Source organism: Girardinichthys multiradiatus, chromosome 6, assembly GCF_021462225.1.
Source record: "Girardinichthys multiradiatus isolate DD_20200921_A chromosome 6, DD_fGirMul_XY1, whole genome shotgun sequence".
Lineage (NCBI taxonomy): Eukaryota > Metazoa > Chordata > Actinopteri > Cyprinodontiformes > Goodeidae > Girardinichthys > Girardinichthys multiradiatus.
In genome coordinates, this window is record NC_061799.1 from 773731 (window position 1) to 792734 (window position 19004).

Sequence of the window (19004 nt, forward strand, 5' to 3'; positions counted from 1 at the left end):
TTCATGGCGTATTCAACCCAGGGCAAATTTTGTGACCACTTGGTCGGGTCAGACTCACATAAGATACGAAGTTTGGTTTCAGCTTCTTGGTTGGCTCTCTCGGTTTGGCCATCAGACTGAGGATGAAACCCTGAGGAAAGACTAACAGAAATTCCCAACAACGAACAAAACTCCTTCCAGAAACGTGACGCAAATTGCGGTCCTCTATCGGAAACAATGTCATTTGGGATTCCATGGAGCCTGAAAACGTCTCGGGTCAATATCTCACCCATCTCCTTAGCAGATGGAAGCTTCTCCAGTGGCACCAGATGAACTATCTTTGAAAATCTGTCAAATATGGTTAGTAGTACAGAGTGACCATTAGAAACCGGTAGACCTGTCACAAAATCCATCGCAATATGTGACCATTGGCGAGGGGGAATTGGCAAAGGTTGCAACAACCCTGCAGGGGGGCGACGAGAAGGCTTAGCTTGACAACATTGAGTGCATTCAGCAACAAAGTCTTTGACATCCTTGACCAGCGATGGCCACCAAAACTCAATTCGAACTGTCTGAATGGTTCTGCTGATTCCTGAATGACAAGCTAAACGAGAGCAATGACAAGACTCCAGTACCTTAGGCACAAGGCGTTCAGGGACAAAACAGCAGTCAGGTGGACACGATGGTGGGATAGGCAGATCCCTAATGGCTACCTGGACCTCCCTTTCCACCTCCACTCGGGACACAGACAACCTGACGGTTTCAGGAAGGATAAACTCCTCTTCAACCACAGACTGAGATTCTTCAGGCTCTTGAATCCGGGATAGGGCATCAGGTTTGCCATTTTTACTCCCTGGCCCCGTAAGATAGGGAGAAATTAAAACGACCAAAAAACAAAGCCCACCTAGCCTGTCTGGGGTTTAGCTGTTTTGCTGATTTCAGGTACTCCAAGTTCTTATGGTCAGTCCACACCATAAATGGCTCCTTAGTCCCCTCCAGCCAATGTCTCCACTCTGTCAATGCCAACTTGACATCCAATAAGTCTATGTCTCTCCCACGTCGTAATTCCGCTCAGCCTGAGACAGAGTCCTTGAGAAAAAGGCACATGGGTGAACACGATCATCCTCACCTCTTTGGCTTAATACAGCTCCGACCCCAGTGCTTGAGGCATCCACCTCCACAATAAACTGTCTCTCTGGGTCAGGAGACCGTAACACTGGAGCTGACGTGAAGAGTTCCTTTAACCTATTGAAAGCCTTCTCTCCATCCTTATTCCACACACATTTCACCTTGGAAGAGGTAAGAGCGTTCAGGGGAGTAGCAACCTGGCTGTAATTTCTAATAAACCTCCTATAGAAGTTTGCGAAGCCCAGAAATCTTTGAAGCTGCGTGCGATCAGTTGGAACAGGCCATTCCAATACGGCCTTAACTTTGGAGGGGTCGACAAGCACTTGATCTGGGGAAATGATGAAGCCCAAAAAGGAAGTGGTAGTTATGTGGAACTCACATTTCTCTGCCTTGACGAACAACTGGTTTCGGAGAAGATGCAGGAGAACAGCTCTGACATGTTTTCTGTGGGTTTCCAGATCTTGAGAATAAATCAGTGTCATCAAGATAAACAAATACGAATTGACCCACCATGTGTCTTAGAACGTCATTGACCAATGACTGAAAAACTGCAGGAGCATTAGTAAGTCCAAATGGCATGACCTTGTATTCATAATGGCCCGTAGGCGTGTTGAAAGCCGTTTTCCACTCATCTCCTTCTCTGATTTGGACCAGATGATATGCATTCCTTAGATCCAGCTTAGAAAATATCTTGGCTCCCTGGATCTGATCAAAAGCTGTGTTCATGAGTGGTAAAGGGTATCTATTTTTAACTGTTATCTCATTAAGGCCTCTATAATCAATGCATGGTCTCAATGAACCATCCTTCTTCCCAACAAAAAAGAAACCAGCACCTGCAGGAGAAGAAGAGGGTTGAATGTGCCCTGCTTTTAATGCCTCATCAACATAGCTCTTCATGGCCCTGTGATCTGGACCAGACAATGAATAGGTTCTGTCTTTAGGGGGTGATGTGCCAGGAAGCAAATCAATAGCACAATCATAAGGTCTATGGGGTGGCAGAGCTGTGGCCTTGATTTTATTAAAAACCTCCTTGAAATCATGGTATTCTTGCGGTACCTTGGATAAATCCGGATAGGTTTCCTCAACCTCATTCTCCACACTGACCTCCGTAGCAGCAGATAAAAGACAGTCAGCGGAACATGACTCAGACCAACCCAGAACTTCTTTTTTCTTCCAGTCGATGTGAGGGTTGTGCTTCTGCAACCAGGAGGCCCCTAGGACTACAGGAAGTTCAGGTGAATTAATGATCATGAAAGTTACTTTTTCTTGATGATTACCTCCAACTGTTAAGGTAATCTCCTCCGTCCTGAGGTGTGAATTGTTCATGCTGGGACCATCCAAAGCTAGCACGTTTCTTGTTTCAGCTGACGGAATAAGTTTTATGCCGTTCTTATTTGCAAATGTTTCGTCCATGAATTCAGTGTCTGCTCCTGAATCAATAAACACGGCCCCCTGGAGAGACATGGAAGAGGTTTGAAAATGGGCAGGAAACAAGAAGGAGGAGGCAGATAGATGATTTCGGCTCAATAGAGACCTTCCTTCCTCTGCTGAGCCTGTCCTTTTAATGGACACCTGAGTGCTAAATGTCCCTTCTCTCCACAATAAAAACAGAGCTTGAATCTTCTCCAATGATCTTTCTCCTCAGGGGTAATCTTGGTTCTGCCCAATTGCATGGGCTCACAATTATCATTTTCCTCAGTGAGAGGTGACCGACTCCTTCTCTCATACCGGTGTGCAGAAACCTGAGTTAATGATGAGCGACCTTTCTTATGGTGCTTCTCCTTCCTTCTCTCTGCCAGCTGAACATCAATGTGAGCAGCCAAATCCTCGACTTGTTTCAGGGAAGAAGGATAGTCACGGGTCGCTAGCTCATCCTTGATGTCTTCATTTAATCCTTTCATGAATGCATCCATTTGTGCTGCCTCATTCCAACGGCTCTCTGCAGCCAACAAATGAAAGTCAATTATATAGATCGAGACAAGTTGATCACCCTGTTTGAGGGACAATAATCCTCTTGCGGCCTCACGACTTGGAATGACCGGGTCAAAAACTCGAATGAGTCCCTTGGAAAAAGTTTCATAAAGATCACAAGAAGCAGACCTGTTATGCCATTCAGCAGTCCCCCACTGTTTTGCCACCTTGGAAAGTTTAGTGGGAAAGGATGACGGCTGAAGCTCAAAATGAATTTCACACTGAGTTAGAAAAGCTCGACATTGGTCAGAGTCTCCCCTGGCGGAGAGAGGCGTGGCTCCCTTACCTCTGCTGTTGTCCGTGTTGCTTGGGCGTGGTTTCTTTGTGACGGTGGCGGCTCGAAGACAAGATTGCCAGAACGTAATGTGGAAATTATTTCCTCCATGCCGGAACCCAACCAGGAAAGGGTCTCATCAACATGGGTACGCCACTGTTGTGCTGGCGATGGGTCCATTTTTGGCCAGGTTTTTCTGCTATGAATCAGAAAAAGGTGGACCCAAGATTCAGCCAGACACAGTACTGAAAGTTTAAAAGGTTTATTCAGCCACAGGAAAACGTCACACAGATAACACTCCTCACAGCTTCCAGGAATCACTGAGGCAGAAAGAGGGATTAGTGACTTGTAGTTTCTCCAGATTTTGCAGGGATCAGAAAAGTCACTAACCTGCTTTTGTCTTGAGTGGAACTTGATACCCAGAGGGGAAACCTCAGTGGGCGGCATGCGGTGATCTCCACAGCACAGCTAAGAAGTGACTCCAGGCTGAATAATCCGAGGGCTAGGCTGGCTCAATAATCCAAGGACAGAAACAGGGTCAACGATCGGAACAAGAGGCATCAGGAAAGGGGAAGGCAGAGGCATAAACCAGATGCAGGAAACAAGGTCGACAACCAAAATCCAAATAGTCCGACAGGGAGCAGGCAGAGGCATTAATCCAAAAAGCAAGGCAAGGTCAAGAACAATGATCACACAGGAAGGAACGCTGGATATCTACTCACACAATGGCTTTCAAAAATCTGGCACCGTCTGCTTGTCAGAGTCAGTATATATCAGGGAAGACACAGGTGCCTGGCATTCCACAGATTGCACTACACTGCAGCAGCCACCAGGTGCATCTAATCTGCTGATTGCAGCCAGGGAGACAGGGTAGAGCAGATGTGCCACAATCATAACAGAACCACCAGTAAACCTGCAGTCTGAGAACCAAGTGCTCTGTTAGGAACATATGGAACAATCAGATATCTGATGTATGATGGAGCTAGATCATTAAGGGCTTTATATGTGAGGAGGAGAATTTTAAATTCTATTCTGAATTTAACAGGGAGCCAATGAAGGGAAGCTAAAATAGGAGAAATATGATCTCTCTTTTTAATTTTCATCAGCACTCTTGCTTCAGAATTATGGATTAGCTGAAGGCTTTTAACTGCATTTTGTGGACATCCTGATAGTAACAAATTACAATAGTCCAGCCTTGAAGTAACAAATCCATGGACTTGTTTTTCAGCGTCACTCTTGGACAGGATATTTCTAATTTTGGCAATGTTCCGGAGATGAAAGAAGGAAATCCTAAATAAAACTGTTAAATATTGGAGTTTAATGACATGTCCTGGTAAAAAAAAAAACACCAAGGTTTTTTTACTTTATTACCAGAGGTCAATTTAATGCCGTCCACATTAACCGAATGACTAAGCAGTTTCTTATTCAAAGATTCTGGTACAAAGACGACAACTTCCATCTTGTCTGAATTTAGAAGCAAAAAAATTAAAGTTTTTATGTCTTCCAGACATGCCTGTAGTCTATCAAACTGGTTGGGCTCATCAGAATTTATGGTTAAATAAAGCTGAGTATCATCAGCGTAACAGTGAAAATCTATCCCATGCTGCCTGATATTTTTACCTATTGGAAGCATATATATAGTAAAGAGAATTGGACCAAGCACTGAACCCTGTGGTACTCCACAATTAACCCTGGAGTTTGAAGACGATTTATCATTTACATGAACAAACTGGAATATGTCAGACAAATAAGATTTAAACCAGCCTAGCGCTGTTCCCCTGATCCCTACAGCATATTCCAGCCTTTCTAAGAGAATATTTTGATCGACTGGATCAAATGCAGCACTGAGATCTAACAGAACCAGAACAGACACAAGTCAATTATCTGAGGTCTTAGGAATATCATTAGTGACTTTCAGCAGAGCTGTTTCAGTGCTATGATGAGCTCTGAAGCCTGACTGAAACTCTTCAAACAGGTCATTGCTGTATAAATGCTCACACATTTGATTAGCAACTATTTTCTCAAGAAAATAATATATTACGAGAAGTACAACTATAATTCAGCCCAAAAACTGCACAATGAGAAAATAATTCATGTATTTTTATTTAGAAAAGAAAGAAAAAAGAAAAGTGGTTGTTATGATTTGTGGAAAGAGACAGTTGGCTAATGTGAGAATAGAAGCTGACAAAAGCAGACCCTATAGCAAGCACAGTGAAGTCAGTTAGTATGAGTATGAATAAGAAGATGGCCGGGAGAGAGAGAGACAGGGAGAGAGAGATGGAGAGAGAGAGAGAAAGGGTTTGTAGGATGACAAGCAAGCTTTCACGGTGGAGCTTACTTGTCTCAAAATAATACAGAGTGAAGCTGTGTCATGCTCTCTCCTTCAATACTGCTCAGAGTACATGGGCAAACTGACCACATGCTTAAAGCAACGTCTGAAGAGGATATGAAAAGGAAGGACACCAAAAAAAACAGCAGTTGTGCCTTGCGAGCTGCAAATAGCACAAAAGCAGAGACCTACATCATCTTCAAGAAAATAATTGAATAATCAACTCTACAGTACCAAAAAGAAAAGGTACAAGAAAAGTAAGAGATTTGGCAAAACACTAAGAAGAAGAATACCCAAACTGAGAGGAATAAGTGAGGAATACAACAGCAAGTAAGAAGAGAGCAAACTGGAGCATCTCAGCAACGCTCTGCTCAGCTCAGGAGGTAAGATGTCCAAGTCTTCTTCCCGAGAATATCGACATGGATTAGGGGGATGTAAAAGCCCTAACTTGAGAAAGGAAGTGCATGGCAATCGTTCATGCATGTTAAGAATTGGAGAGAGACTGATGAGGGCTGGCAGTGAAGGGAACCTGAGCCACAAACCCATTAATACACACAGTCAACTGTCAGAAGGATCACAGCAAGGATCAAAAGCACATGCAAGACAACCAGTTCTGCAGGACAAACTCAAGTGCACAGGAAATAACTCCAGCAAAGGTACATTTGCTTTCTTTACCTTCCCTAACTTAAATAAACAGAGCCAATCTAACAGAGCGCAATTGTACGTAATACTAAATCCCAAATAATACTATATCCCACAAAGGCTCCAGTAGGGAAATTGTCAGTTACCAATGGGTTTACCTGGATTGCATATAGATTACCAGTAATAATGTAGACAGCTGCAACTTCTCATCATGTAACTAAAGTTTTCTGACAAACAGAGCCACACACTAATTGTGATTGCATCAGTCACCTTTTGGTTTTCTTTTATTCATACAAATTTTGCTAGAACTTTATTTTGTAAAGAAAATTCTAGCATCAAGGCAATTGAACGTCTCTTATTTTATTGGAGAAAATTTGTATTGAATATGTTAACATTTTTTGCATAAATCTTTTTTTTAATAGGGGGTTTTGACATTATAAATCAAAAGAAACACGGCCATAAATTACATGCAATACATGGAATGGCACATTGAATAAGCACTTGTACATATTCTAGCAGTCCACAATAATCTCATTGTACCACATGTACAATTTTGAACATAAAGAAAGCTAAGAATAAAGCTGAAATCAGTCAGCATTTAAAAACTATCCTGCACCCTATTGTTGCAGGATAGTTGATGTTGATGGCCTATAAAAATGTCCCCTGTTACGAAGTTACATGATGGACTGGGAGATTCTTAATAAAGCTAAGTTCTACCGAAAACTGCTAATAGTGAAAAGACAATTATCCCAAACACACAGCCAACTTTGTTTTCAGAGAAAGAAAGTAAATCAGTTCGAATCATCCAAACAATCATCCCACTTAAATCCTGGTCAGAATCTATGGAACATAATGTCTTTATAATGTACTCGTACTCGTCATCTTCCCCTTTATCTGGGACCGGGTCGTGGGGGCAGCAGACTCAGCAGAGACAAACTGATGTCCCTCTCCCTAGACACCTCCTCCAGCTCCTCTAGGAGGACCCCAAGGCGTTCCCAGGCCAGACGAGAGACACAGTCCTTCCAGCGTCCAGGAGGCATCCGATATAGATGCCCGAGCCACCTCAACTGGCTCCTCTCGATGTGGAGGAGCAGCGGCTCTACTCCGAGCCCCTCCCGGATGGCCGAGCTCCTCACCCTATCTCTAAGGGAGTGCCCAGCCACCCTACGGAGGAAGCTCATTTCAGCTGCTTGTATCCGGAATCTCGTTCTTTCGGTCATGACCCAAAGTTCATAGCCAGAGGTGAGGGTAGGAACATAAATCGAGAGCTTTTCTTTACCACAACGGATCGGCACAGCGTCCCCATTACTGCGGCAGTCGCACCAATCCGTCTGTCAATCTCCCGCTCCATTCTTCCCTCACAAGACCCGAAGATACTTGACCAGCCGGAACTCCCCTCCAACCTGAAGAGGACAAGCCACCCTTTTCCGGTCGAGAACCATTGCCTCTGACTTGGAGGAGCTGATCTTCATCCCTGCCGCTTCACAGTCGGCTGCGAACCGCCCCAGCGGATGCTGTAGGTCTTGGCTAGAGGGGGCCAGCAGGACCACATCATCTGCAAAAAGAAGAGACGAAATTCTCTGGTCCCCAAACCAGACCCCCTCTGGCCCTTGGCTGCGCCTAGAAATCCTGTCCATAAAAGGTATGAACAGGACCGGTGACAAAGGGCAGCCCTTCCCGGAGTCCAACATGCACCGGGAACAGGTGCATGTCTTTATGATGTTTTAAGAACATAATGTCAAGACAGAGGAGGTTCCCAAACTTTTCACATTTGAAGACAATATGCATGGAAAAATTGATGTATTTTCTTTTTTTGTTTCGTTGTTTTCATTCAGGGCTGGGCTTACAATCGGGCATACCTGGCATTTTTCTGGTAGGTTGGCACACCCTGACCCATTTTAATTTTTTTTGTTAACAAACCCTGGTCGGCAGGAAAAATGGGAGGTTGATAGCCAACTGAAACTTCAAAAGGAGAAAAACCAGTAGCAGAGGACTTGTGAGCATTAATTGCATACTCAACCCAAGGTAGGTGTTTACACTAGGCAGCAGGATTAGAGAATGAAAGGCAACGGAGAGTGGATCCGAGTTGTTGGTTCATTCGTTCCACCTGGCCATTGGACTGGGGAAGAAATCCAGAAGTCACGGAGACTTTAGCTCCAAGGGCTAAAGCAAACTGTTTCCAAACTCGTGAAGTGAACTGAGGACCACGATCGGACAGAATGTCCTGAGGAATACCATGGAGCCGGAAGACATGTTTGATCAACAGCTGGGCGGTCTGAAAAGCAGTAAGCAACTTCTTCAGTGGGATCAGATGGCAGGCCTTAGAGAAGCGGTCCACAATAGTTAAAATGGTAGTCATTCCTTGAGAGGTAGGAAGGCCAGTAACAAAGTCTAAAGCAATATGTGACCAAGGACGACCAGGAATGCGTAAAGGCTGTAAAAGGCCCGCAGGCGGTTGGTTACAATGTTTATTTCGAGCACAGATAATACAGGTGTGAACGTACTCCTTCACGTCCCTGTGGACAGTAGGCCACCAGAACCTTCTCAAAATAAGGGCCACAGTTCTACTAGTACCAGGATGAGCAGAAAACTTAGCAGAGTGGTGCCAATGGATGACACGAGAACGGGCAATGGTGGGAACAAAAATCTTGTCTTGTGGACCAGCGCCTGGATCAGGTTCCTCCCGCTGAGCGCGGGTAACAAAGTCCTCAATCTCCCACCTAAGAGAACCCACCGTCCAGCTAGAAGGCAGAATGGAGACCGGTTTAAGTTCAACCTCATCAGCAGAAAACCGACGGGACAGAGCATCAGGTTTAGTATTCTTAGACCCTGGGCGATAGGAAATAGCCAGATTAAAGCGGGAGAAAAATAAGGACCAGCGAGACTGACGGGGATTGAGTCGCTTAGCAGCTTGTAAGTAGGCCAGGTTCTTATGATCAGTCCACACAATGACAGGTAAACAGGCTCCCTCAAGCCAATGACGCCACTCCTCCAGAGCCAATTTAATGGCTAACAGTTCCTTGTCACCGACATCATAATTGCGCTCTGCATCACTTAGTCTGCAGGAAAAAAAAGCACAAGGATGCAATTTACCATCAGAAGCAGCAGACTGGGACAGAACAGCTCCAACCCCTAAGTCAGAAGCATCAACCTCCATGGTAAACTGTCTGGTAGTGTCAGGGTGGATAAGGATTGGTGCATGGGAAAACTTCATTTTTAGAGCTTGAAAAGCTGAATCTGCCTCCGAAGTCCAGGTGTAATGCAACTTAGTGGAGGTCAGAGCCGTCAGAGGTGCTGCGGTCTGGCTGTAGTTCTGTATAAACCTCCTGTAAAAATTAGCAAATCCCAGGAAGCGTTGAAGTTGTTTTCTTGTCTCGGGAATTGGCCACTCCAGGACTGCCTTGATCTTATCAGGATCAGAACGAACCTGTCCACCATCTAAGATGAGACCCAGGAATGTAACAGAGGACTGATGAAACTCACATTTCTCAGCCTTAATAAATAATCGGTTCTCCAGCAGCCGCTGAAGGACTAGTCGAACATGATGATGGTGTTCTTCAAGGTTTCTGGAGTAGATCAGAATATCGTCGAGGTACACAAAAACAAAGATGTTCAAAAAATCTCTTAACACATCATTAATCAGCGACTGGAAGACTGCTGGGGCATTGCAAAGTCCAAAAGGCATGACTAAATACTCAAAATGACCCAAAGGAGTCTGAAAAGCTGTCTTCCACTCGTCCCCCTGGCGGATTCTAACTAAATGATAAGCACTCCTAAGGTCAAGCTTAGTAAAAACAGTAGAACCCTGAACTGGTTCGAACACAGAGGAAAGTAAAGGAAGTGGGTACCTATTCTTAACTGTAATCTGGTTCAAGCCCCGATAATCAATACAGGGACGAAGGGAACCATCCTTCTTTCCAACAAAAAAACACCGTGCACCCACTGGGGAGGAAGAGGGACGAATAATACCAGCAGCTAGGGAGTCATTAATGTAATCCTCCAAGACCTGTCGTTCAGGTCCAGAGATAGGATACAACCTACTGGTGGGTAGAGGAGCCCCAGGAAGAAGGTCAATGGCACAGTCATAGGGCCTATGGGGGGGGTAGAGAGAGAGCATTACTCTTGCTGAAGGCTAGTCCTAAATCATGGTATACTGTAGGAACCCCGGAAAGGTCGGGACAGTCATCACTAAGAGGACTAGGCACAATGGAGTTCCTAACAGGTAAGGCCGACTGAAGACAATTGGAATGACAATAATTAGACCAGGCCTCAATGCGGAGTTCGGACCAGTTTAAATGAGGGTTGTGTTTATGCAGCCAAGGAAAACCCAGAACTAAAGAAGACTGAGAAACCGGAAATACATAAAAAGAAATCATTTCCCTATGATTTCCAGAGAGAACCAGTTCAATCGGTATGGTCTTGTGAGTAACTCTATGCAGCCTCCGTCGATCTAAGGCAGAAACTAATCGTGGCGTATCAAGAAGTACAATCTCAATCTGGGCCAGTTCTACCAACTTGCTATCGATAAAATTCTGCTCACAGCCAGAATCAACGAGTGCTAAAAGATTCCTAGTCTGCTGACTACCAATCAAGGTGGCTGGTAGGGAAAATCTAGGGGCTTCAAAATCATTAAACTGGTCCGTTAGCTCCCCCGAAAAAACTAGCGGACCCTGTCTTTTGGCCGGGTAGGACAGGTTGGACAAGCTGCAATAAGGTGATTGGATGAACCACAGTAAAAACACTGGTTCCCCTGTCTACGACGTTGTCTCTCCTCAGGGGTAAGGTGAGTGCGACCTATTAACATGGGTTCAGGTTCAGGCAGAACTACTTGAGGAAGAGACCTAGCGCTGGGTGGTGATCTTGCAGAAAAAGAAGAACGAGCCCGGAAATGCTCAGAACGGGCTCTCCTTCTCTCACGCATACGACTGTCAATCCGTGTAGCTAACAAAATTAGCTCATTAAGGGTCTTAGGTTCATCAATCAAGGTTAATTCATCCTTCAGTGGCTCATCTAGGGACTGGAAAAAGCTGTTCTAAGAGCACTATCATTCCAGCCAGAAGCAGCTGCAAGAGTACGAAATTCTAGGGCTAAATCAGAGACTGGTCTATTTCTCTGATTTAAGGCCCACAACTGGCGAGAGACGCTAGTCTGGTCGGTCTCAGAGGAGAAAGCCAGCTTAAACTCAAGAATGAAGTCATCAAAAGAGCAATCAAACTGATTACAGTCAGAAAAACGAGCCTCAGCCCAACGTAAGGCCCTCCCTGTAAGTAATCCCAGTATATAAGAAATCTTAGCATCATCATGGGGAAAACTAGCAGGAGAGCGGTTAAAGACGAGAGTACATTGTAACAAAAACCCCTTACAATGATCAATGTCACCGGAGAACTTCTCCGGAACAGGGGAAGTGACGTCGCGTGAGTGTGAAAGACGTTGAGAAGTAGAAGCTGCTAAAGCGCCCTCAGAGGGACCGGAGGTCTGAGGACTTAAAGAATGCTGGAGTAGCGAGACAATATGATCTAGCTGCTGATTATTCCGTTGGATCTGTTCAGAAAGAGAACGAAGAGCAGAGTCATGAGAATGAATCTGGTGAGAGTGTTCAGATAGAGTTCTACTGAGACTCTCTGCTGGGTCTGTCTGGCCTGAGTGTTCTGACATCATTTTTGACACTGATCTGACCCACATGCAGAAAGAACACAAGTAGAGAGCATCAAACGGTGAAAAGAAGTTTATTATTTCTAAATTCTACACAGGGATGACAGGGATATGGTCTCTCCAACTGTGCGAGAAAAAAGAACTGATAAGAAAACAGGACGGCAATGTATATATAAATATATAAATATAAATATCATGAATATAAATAAATGCTCTTACTAGAGAGTGAACGGAATCCGCCAGGGGAGACGGGGTTTAGGAGAACTGAAGTAGAGCTCACAGCGAAACGTGCTTTCTGTGGAAAGCGAGCGGAAGGTGAAGCAGGAGTTACGTAGGAGGGTGGACAGGTCTGCAGGAGAAGTACGCTTGTCGTAATGTAGCACAGATCCAGTAAAAGGTGAAGATTGCTCAGTCCAGGAGTGTACGTAGAATTCCAGACAGGTAATCCAAAAGGCTCCAAGCGCTCGAGGAATAGTTAAGGGATCGATGGACATCAAGGTTACTGATACCTAAGGCGAAAACACAAATGTCAGAAAGGAACAGAGCAGATCAAAACCCAAAAACTGGCTCGAGATGATTACCACATAGGCTCAACACTCAGGCGACGAGTAGCAGGCAGCCACGGCTTAAGTAGCGTACACGGCGATCAGAAGATGGGAAACACCTGTCCACATTCCTCCTGTAGCTCGACACCCTCTGCTGGACGAATAAGGTTAGCAGCAAGCAGAAAACAGACAGGCTCCCAGAACCCGACACAGAGAGCATAAATATAGTTATAAAACTTGTAACAGTCAGGATTTTTACCTGAAAAGGGGAATAGTGAAGAACAGACACAAACACCGTGTTACTTCTTCTTCTTCTGGTATTATTTTTTGCAGTTGGCAAATAACTTTAACATGTGCATTACCAACACCGACTGGTATGGAGTGTGGTTCTTCATGGTTCTAAATTTGCTTATTTATTATTACAATAATTAAATTCTGTTTAGTAATTTGTTTTTGTTTTTTAAATCTAGCTATGATTTGAATATGTTTGCTACCTAAACTTATTTGCAAAGTATCTATCAAATTAAAATTTTCTTTAATACCTACAAATTCTCTCCTCAAAGTTGTTCTTTCTTGTTCATATTTCTGACACTTCAATATTACATGTTCTATTGTTTCCTCCTCTCCACAATGATCACATTTTCCTGTATTATGTTTCTTTATCTTAAACAATGTAGAATTAAGTCCTGTATGTCCAAATCTTAATCTTGTAATTAACCTTTTCTCTTTTCTGCTCCTTCTTCCAGTTCTTACTTATCCTACTATCTTGTTGATTCTATAAAACCATCTTCCTTTCCTTTCTTAATCCCACCTTTTTTGCCACTCTTTCTTGATTTTCTGTTTAATGATATTTCTCGCCTCTGACCTACTAATATTAATTATACAGCTAATGTTTTGTGTTGCCTTCTTTGCCATCCGGTCTGCCATCTTATTCCCACCAACACCTACATGTGCTGGTACCCATAAAAATTCTAATATTAATCCCATCCTTTGTATTCTGAATAAATTATGTGTTGGGATTATGATTATTAATTAATTAATATTTATCAAAAATTATAATTAAAAATCAAAATTTGAGAAAATGAATGTCTTAACCAAATATCCTCATTTATGAATCGAAACCAGAGATGTCCTCTGGTATTGCAATTGTGTCTCAACGCCTTTTATAATTACAATTATTAAATTATCAGTAATAGTTGGTAACTATTATTAGATGTCACGGTTTAATCAACCGTTTCTGCCGAAACGTGGGGAACTTTGACCTTATTTTGACTGACAAATCACTCTTGCACAAAATAAACACAAACGCCTTCTCTTTATCTACATGAATATTTATTAAATCAACAGCCCTTGTACAATTCGTTTTCCAATTCAATAATCTTCACCTAATCAAACATGCAAAGTTCTACACAAAAGGGTAAAATATCTAACTAAACAAAATAACACAGACAGCAGTGGGTGTGTATGGAATCAAACCAGTAGTTATGGCAAACAAGTGATAATGTGACGCTGAGCGGAGTTTTGGGGAGCGGCCAGCCAGAAAGTGTAGCTTAGTTACTGTGAGCCATAAAGCCTCCCCCACTGCTGGGGATGTCCGAGCACACAAAGGCTTGTAAAACCTTTTGGCGGCAACTAATAAAACATGAAGTGTCGAAGACAAAGAAAATGGTTGATTTTCACCATGAAGTTATTATAGCAGTCCAATTTTAACAGCGCAGCTGCGCCAGGTGTCACTCAGTAAAAACACAACTTGAGAAGCGCGGCAAGTTCAAAAACAATGGCATGCACATACAATTCAGAACACATTAGACTATAAGTGGCGATTCTAAATCGCACTAAAACCTACTCTACCCTGCCCACGCTATGGCCTCCTTGGCAAAAGGGGAAAATATGATCTGACCGTCAGCAGTTGACTGGAGCAAAAACAAGGGTGGCAATCTGTCTCCTTGAAACTCCGTGGTTTTTTGGTTACGTGTTAAATCCACGTCTTCGATCGGTAAAGTTGAAAACTTACAAGCTTTCCTATTCCTGTAAGCTTAATTCGCTTAGTTTTCTCATTGACCAACGGGATGAATGAATGAAAATCCACATGGGACTTCTTCTCCAGAATGCTGCATCAGATGCCGGTAACCGTGTCTTGGTCCCAAGCTGAAAAGCAATGGTGGGCCGTCTCAAACTCTGTTATATAGTTGGCAGTGGCATCAGAGCTGCGATGCCCCGTCCTATCAGCCGCAGTGCCCGCTGGGATTTGTAGGACGGGACTGTCCTGGGATACAAAATGACCGAATACGCCGGAAGGCCTGGTGGCGTCCAGCAACGGGCAAATGGTCCAATATTCAGCAAAACATGGTCCAACATATGTTTTATTTCCAAAAAAATGTCTGGCCTACCATCTGATTGATTATGTTTTAAACTTAATAATGCTGAATTTGAGTCTGAACAAATTATTGTTTTTAATGGGTTTATATCCTCCATCCACTGCTGTGGAAGCCCATTTCCACCATGTAAGACAAAAATAAAAGCCCAACAGGAAGTCATAATTTCGAGTTTTAAAGTCATAATTTCGAGTTTGTAAGTCATAATTTTGAGAATAAAAGTCATAATTATGAGTTTTAAAGTCATAATTTCGAGTTTTAAAGGCATTTATGAGTTTTAAAGTCATAATTATGAGAATAAATGTCGTAATTACAACTTTTATTATGTCAAAATGTGTGGCGCTGCACATTGGCCGGGCAGAACTTCTGAACTGCTTGAGTTAGCACTGAATGCTTGATGCTGTGTGGAGCCTAGGAGCCGCCATGGTGATTAAAATGATCAACTAAGACGATCAAGATATGTGAAATAATTAATGTACGTATCGGTAAAGATAAATCTTTTGAATGTACATGTTAAACATAATATACTTCGAATTCTTGATAGGAGTAGCATCACCTAGCTTAGAGAGGCTAACTTCCTTGAATACTTCAATTGAGTATCCCGGGTAATGTGCCTTATATCATGTTTATGACAATATCCTAAATAAGATGGTTTCATACACTTAGAAAATCCCGGTTACCCTGTAAAAAGGAAAAAAGATAGTATTCCGGTTTGAGTGATGTGGGGGCTACAAACTTTAAGCTAAAAGTTGTGTATTTTTAGCACAGTGGCTAACTAAGCTACTCAGCACCTTTCCGACAAAAGAGGGACTGTTACAAGAGGATTATATTTTCGACTAGTAATATTATCACTGAGCACAAGAGGAAATAGAGAAAATTGATAGTAGATAATAATTAATTGGTCAGACAGACCAGACTAGACCATAGCAGACAGATACAGACTCTACGTTATAAGCATAGAATTGTCCGGATTGACAATTAGATAGTACAGGTCCTTCTCAAAATATTAGCATATTGTGATAAAGTTCATTATTTTCCATAATGTCATGATGAAAATTTAACATTCATATATTTTAGATTCATTGCACACTAACTGAAATATTTCAGGTCTTTTATTGTCTTAATACGGATGATTTTGGCATACAGCTCATGAAAACCCAAGATTCCTATCTCACAAAATTAGCATATTTCATCCGACCAATAAACAAAAATTGTTTTTAATACAAAAAACGTCAACCTTCAAATAATCATGTACAGTTATGCACTCAATACTTGGTCGGGAATCCTTTGGCAGAAATGACTGCTTCAATGCGGCGTGGCATGGAGGCAATCAGCCTGTGGCACTGCTGAGGTCTTATGGAGGCCCAGGATGCTTCGATAGCGGCCTTTAGCTCATCCAGAGTGTTGGGTCTTGAGTCTCTCAACGTTCTCTTCATAATATCCCACAGATTCTCTATGGGGTTCAGGTCAGGAGAGTTGGCAGGCCAATTGAGCACAGTGATACCATGGTCAGTAAACCATTTACCAGTGGTTTTGGCACTGTGAGCAGGTGCAGGTGTTTAGAGTTAACTCGTTGATTCAGATGATTAGGTTCATAGCTCGTTTAGAGACCCTTTTAATGATATGCTACTTTTGTGAGATGGGAATTTTGGGTTTTCATGAGCTGTATGCCAAAATCATCCGTATTAAGACAATAAAAGACCTGAAATATTTCAGTTAGTGTGCAATGAATCTAAAATATATGAATGTTAAATTTTCATCATTACATTATGGAAAATAATTAACTTTATCACAATATGCTAATATTTTGAGAAGGACCTGTATAGTGTTGTTAAATACTGCAAGGTTTCGAAATTTAAAGACACTATACAGGTTACAGTTGCCGTGTTAGTTTTGGTCCGTCTATTTGCACATGCGCAGTCTGGTTACTAAACAGTTTTTCAGGTGGTTGTACTTTAATAATAATAATAATCTTCATTTGTCATTTCAATTGTACATTCCAACAAAATAGTCCTCTGCGTTTAACCCATCCCTTAGGGAGCAGTGGGCTGCCATTGTGTGGCGCCCGGGGAGCATTCAGAGGCTAAGGGTCTTGCCCAAGGACACAACAACTGAGACAGGCAGGGATTCGAACCTGCAACCCACCACAGTAATTTGTCTCTAGTTTTTCTAGTTGTGTTGTTTATTATACCTATTGGATAAGATGATGTTGGTTTATATTATACCCATCAACATCGCTGCTCTACTCTTGTTAACAGTGAGGACGTTTTCTTAAATCAGGACTGAACTAATAAGCTAGTTTAAAGAGAAAACTACTGGTATTCAAGACCATTCCATCTAATGGTTTCAAAATTGGGCTGGATTAAATGTTTAAAGCGTCAAATATTTATGTCAGGCAAACACACACATATATATATATATATATATATATATATATATATATATATATATATATATATATATATATATATATATATTTATTTATTTTACCAGATTTAGTTTTTCTCACCTCTAGTATTTGCAAAGACCAGAGGATGGAGGTGCTTGGTGAATATGTAAGATCAAGAAATGTGCCAGAGGAAGACATCGAGCAAACAGAAAAGGACAAGGTATGTAATACACAAAATTTTTTTATGATATGATTAAATCCACAACATATCTATATATGCACTTCTGATGTTATTTTTTTTCATTTACTCCAGATTGATCCAAGTGTTATAAGGCTTATGACAGATGAGGAACTAAAGGAGTATTTACCATCCTATGGTGATTGAGTGGCTGTTTTCGGATACTGCAGACGCAGAGAACCAGAACCCAGCAGTCGGAAGTCCAAACTTTTTGAAATACTAAGACCAAAAAGACAGTGTGGAAAATAAAGAACACCCCAATTCAAATACTAAGAAAAGTGCAAGAAAGATTGAGCTGGGTTGGCTGCATTTCAGAGATAAAGATAATTAATTAGTCCAGATGCACACAAAAAAAGGTGGTGGAACCCAAAAAGACAGTGTTTCCAAGGACAGTAAAAAGAAAGACTTAATAGAAAGAGCTGCACAACTTTTTTTCCCAGGGGAACAAATTTAGAAGGTAATATTTCTGAATTTGTACTGGATTTAACTGACTTTCAGGCAAATCCTTTGCCAGTGTTGCGTTACTACTAGAGAAGTTGTTATAACAGTAAATCTTGAAGACACCAAAGTTCAGTTTGTAAATTCAACTGATCACTCTGTGTCCCCCCCAGCCTTCAGGCAGTGTAGCTACCAGTAGTTTGGAGTTAAATCACACGGATGTGGTTTATACTGGAAGTAGCACAGTTTTTAGAGAGCAACATATGGGTTATGGATATTGCTTAGTTTTATCCCAAAGTAAACAACAACAACATCATTCTGTTTGTATAGGTTTAAGCACTAAAGTATAAAACGCAAATTACTTTTGCAAGAGGTTTGAAACATTTTTCTACAGATTGTTATATGTTCATATAGCTTATGTTTTATGATGTTGTGGCTTCAACAAGTTTATAGCTACATTTGCACAAGTTTGATGTAAGTTGTTGATATACCTCAATCTAAATAATTATTCACATCAACAAACACTAACGTCTGAAGTTGCTGGTGTAGTTTTTTCATCTAACGGACTGAGCTAAAAAATGCAGAGTTGCACTCTTTTTCAAGATGTTTTTTCCAAGTATTCAAAAGTGTGTTCTTTTTACTCAAGTAAAGGCAAGTGCATGGATTCAGAAACTGTTATCCATACAGCTGTTTTTTCTAAGATATTTTGATATTCAGACATGTATTGTTCAGGCACTGTCGAGGCACAAAACACTTGTGAAGTGCTGTACATTGTTACAGATTACAATAAAATGTGCTGAAATGTTTCAATAAGAAGTGTTTTTTGAGATTTTATTTTGGTCTTTTTGCACTTTTTGTTAGATACATTTAATAGGACTCATATATTTGTCAATTTCAAGTTGTAAGCCCACTTCTGAAAATAGGGCTGAAAATGAAAAACAACAATTGTTAATGTTCTTTTCTTCTCAATTTAAAATTTTAAAATCAGTATAGATATTAACAAAGCAGTCGATTTCATAAATATACTATAAAAATTTCATTGAA

At 41.8% G+C, this 19004-nt stretch overlaps 1 long non-coding RNA gene across 2 annotated transcripts; it reads left to right on the top strand.

Moving 5' to 3' along the window:
• Window positions 1-15236: 15236 nt before the first annotated feature.
• LOC124870570 lies at window positions 15237-18747 on the top strand. 2 transcript variants are annotated; one of them, XR_007038812.1, is made up of 4 exons: window positions 15237-15370; window positions 16933-17044; window positions 17411-17504; window positions 17598-18747. It is a non-coding gene; the product is annotated as an uncharacterized LOC124870570 (long non-coding RNA). The 2 variants fall into 2 exon arrangements; XR_007038813.1 differs by lacking the exon at window positions 16933-17044 and having other exon boundaries at window positions 15248-15370.
• Window positions 18748-19004: the final 257 nt, after the last annotated feature.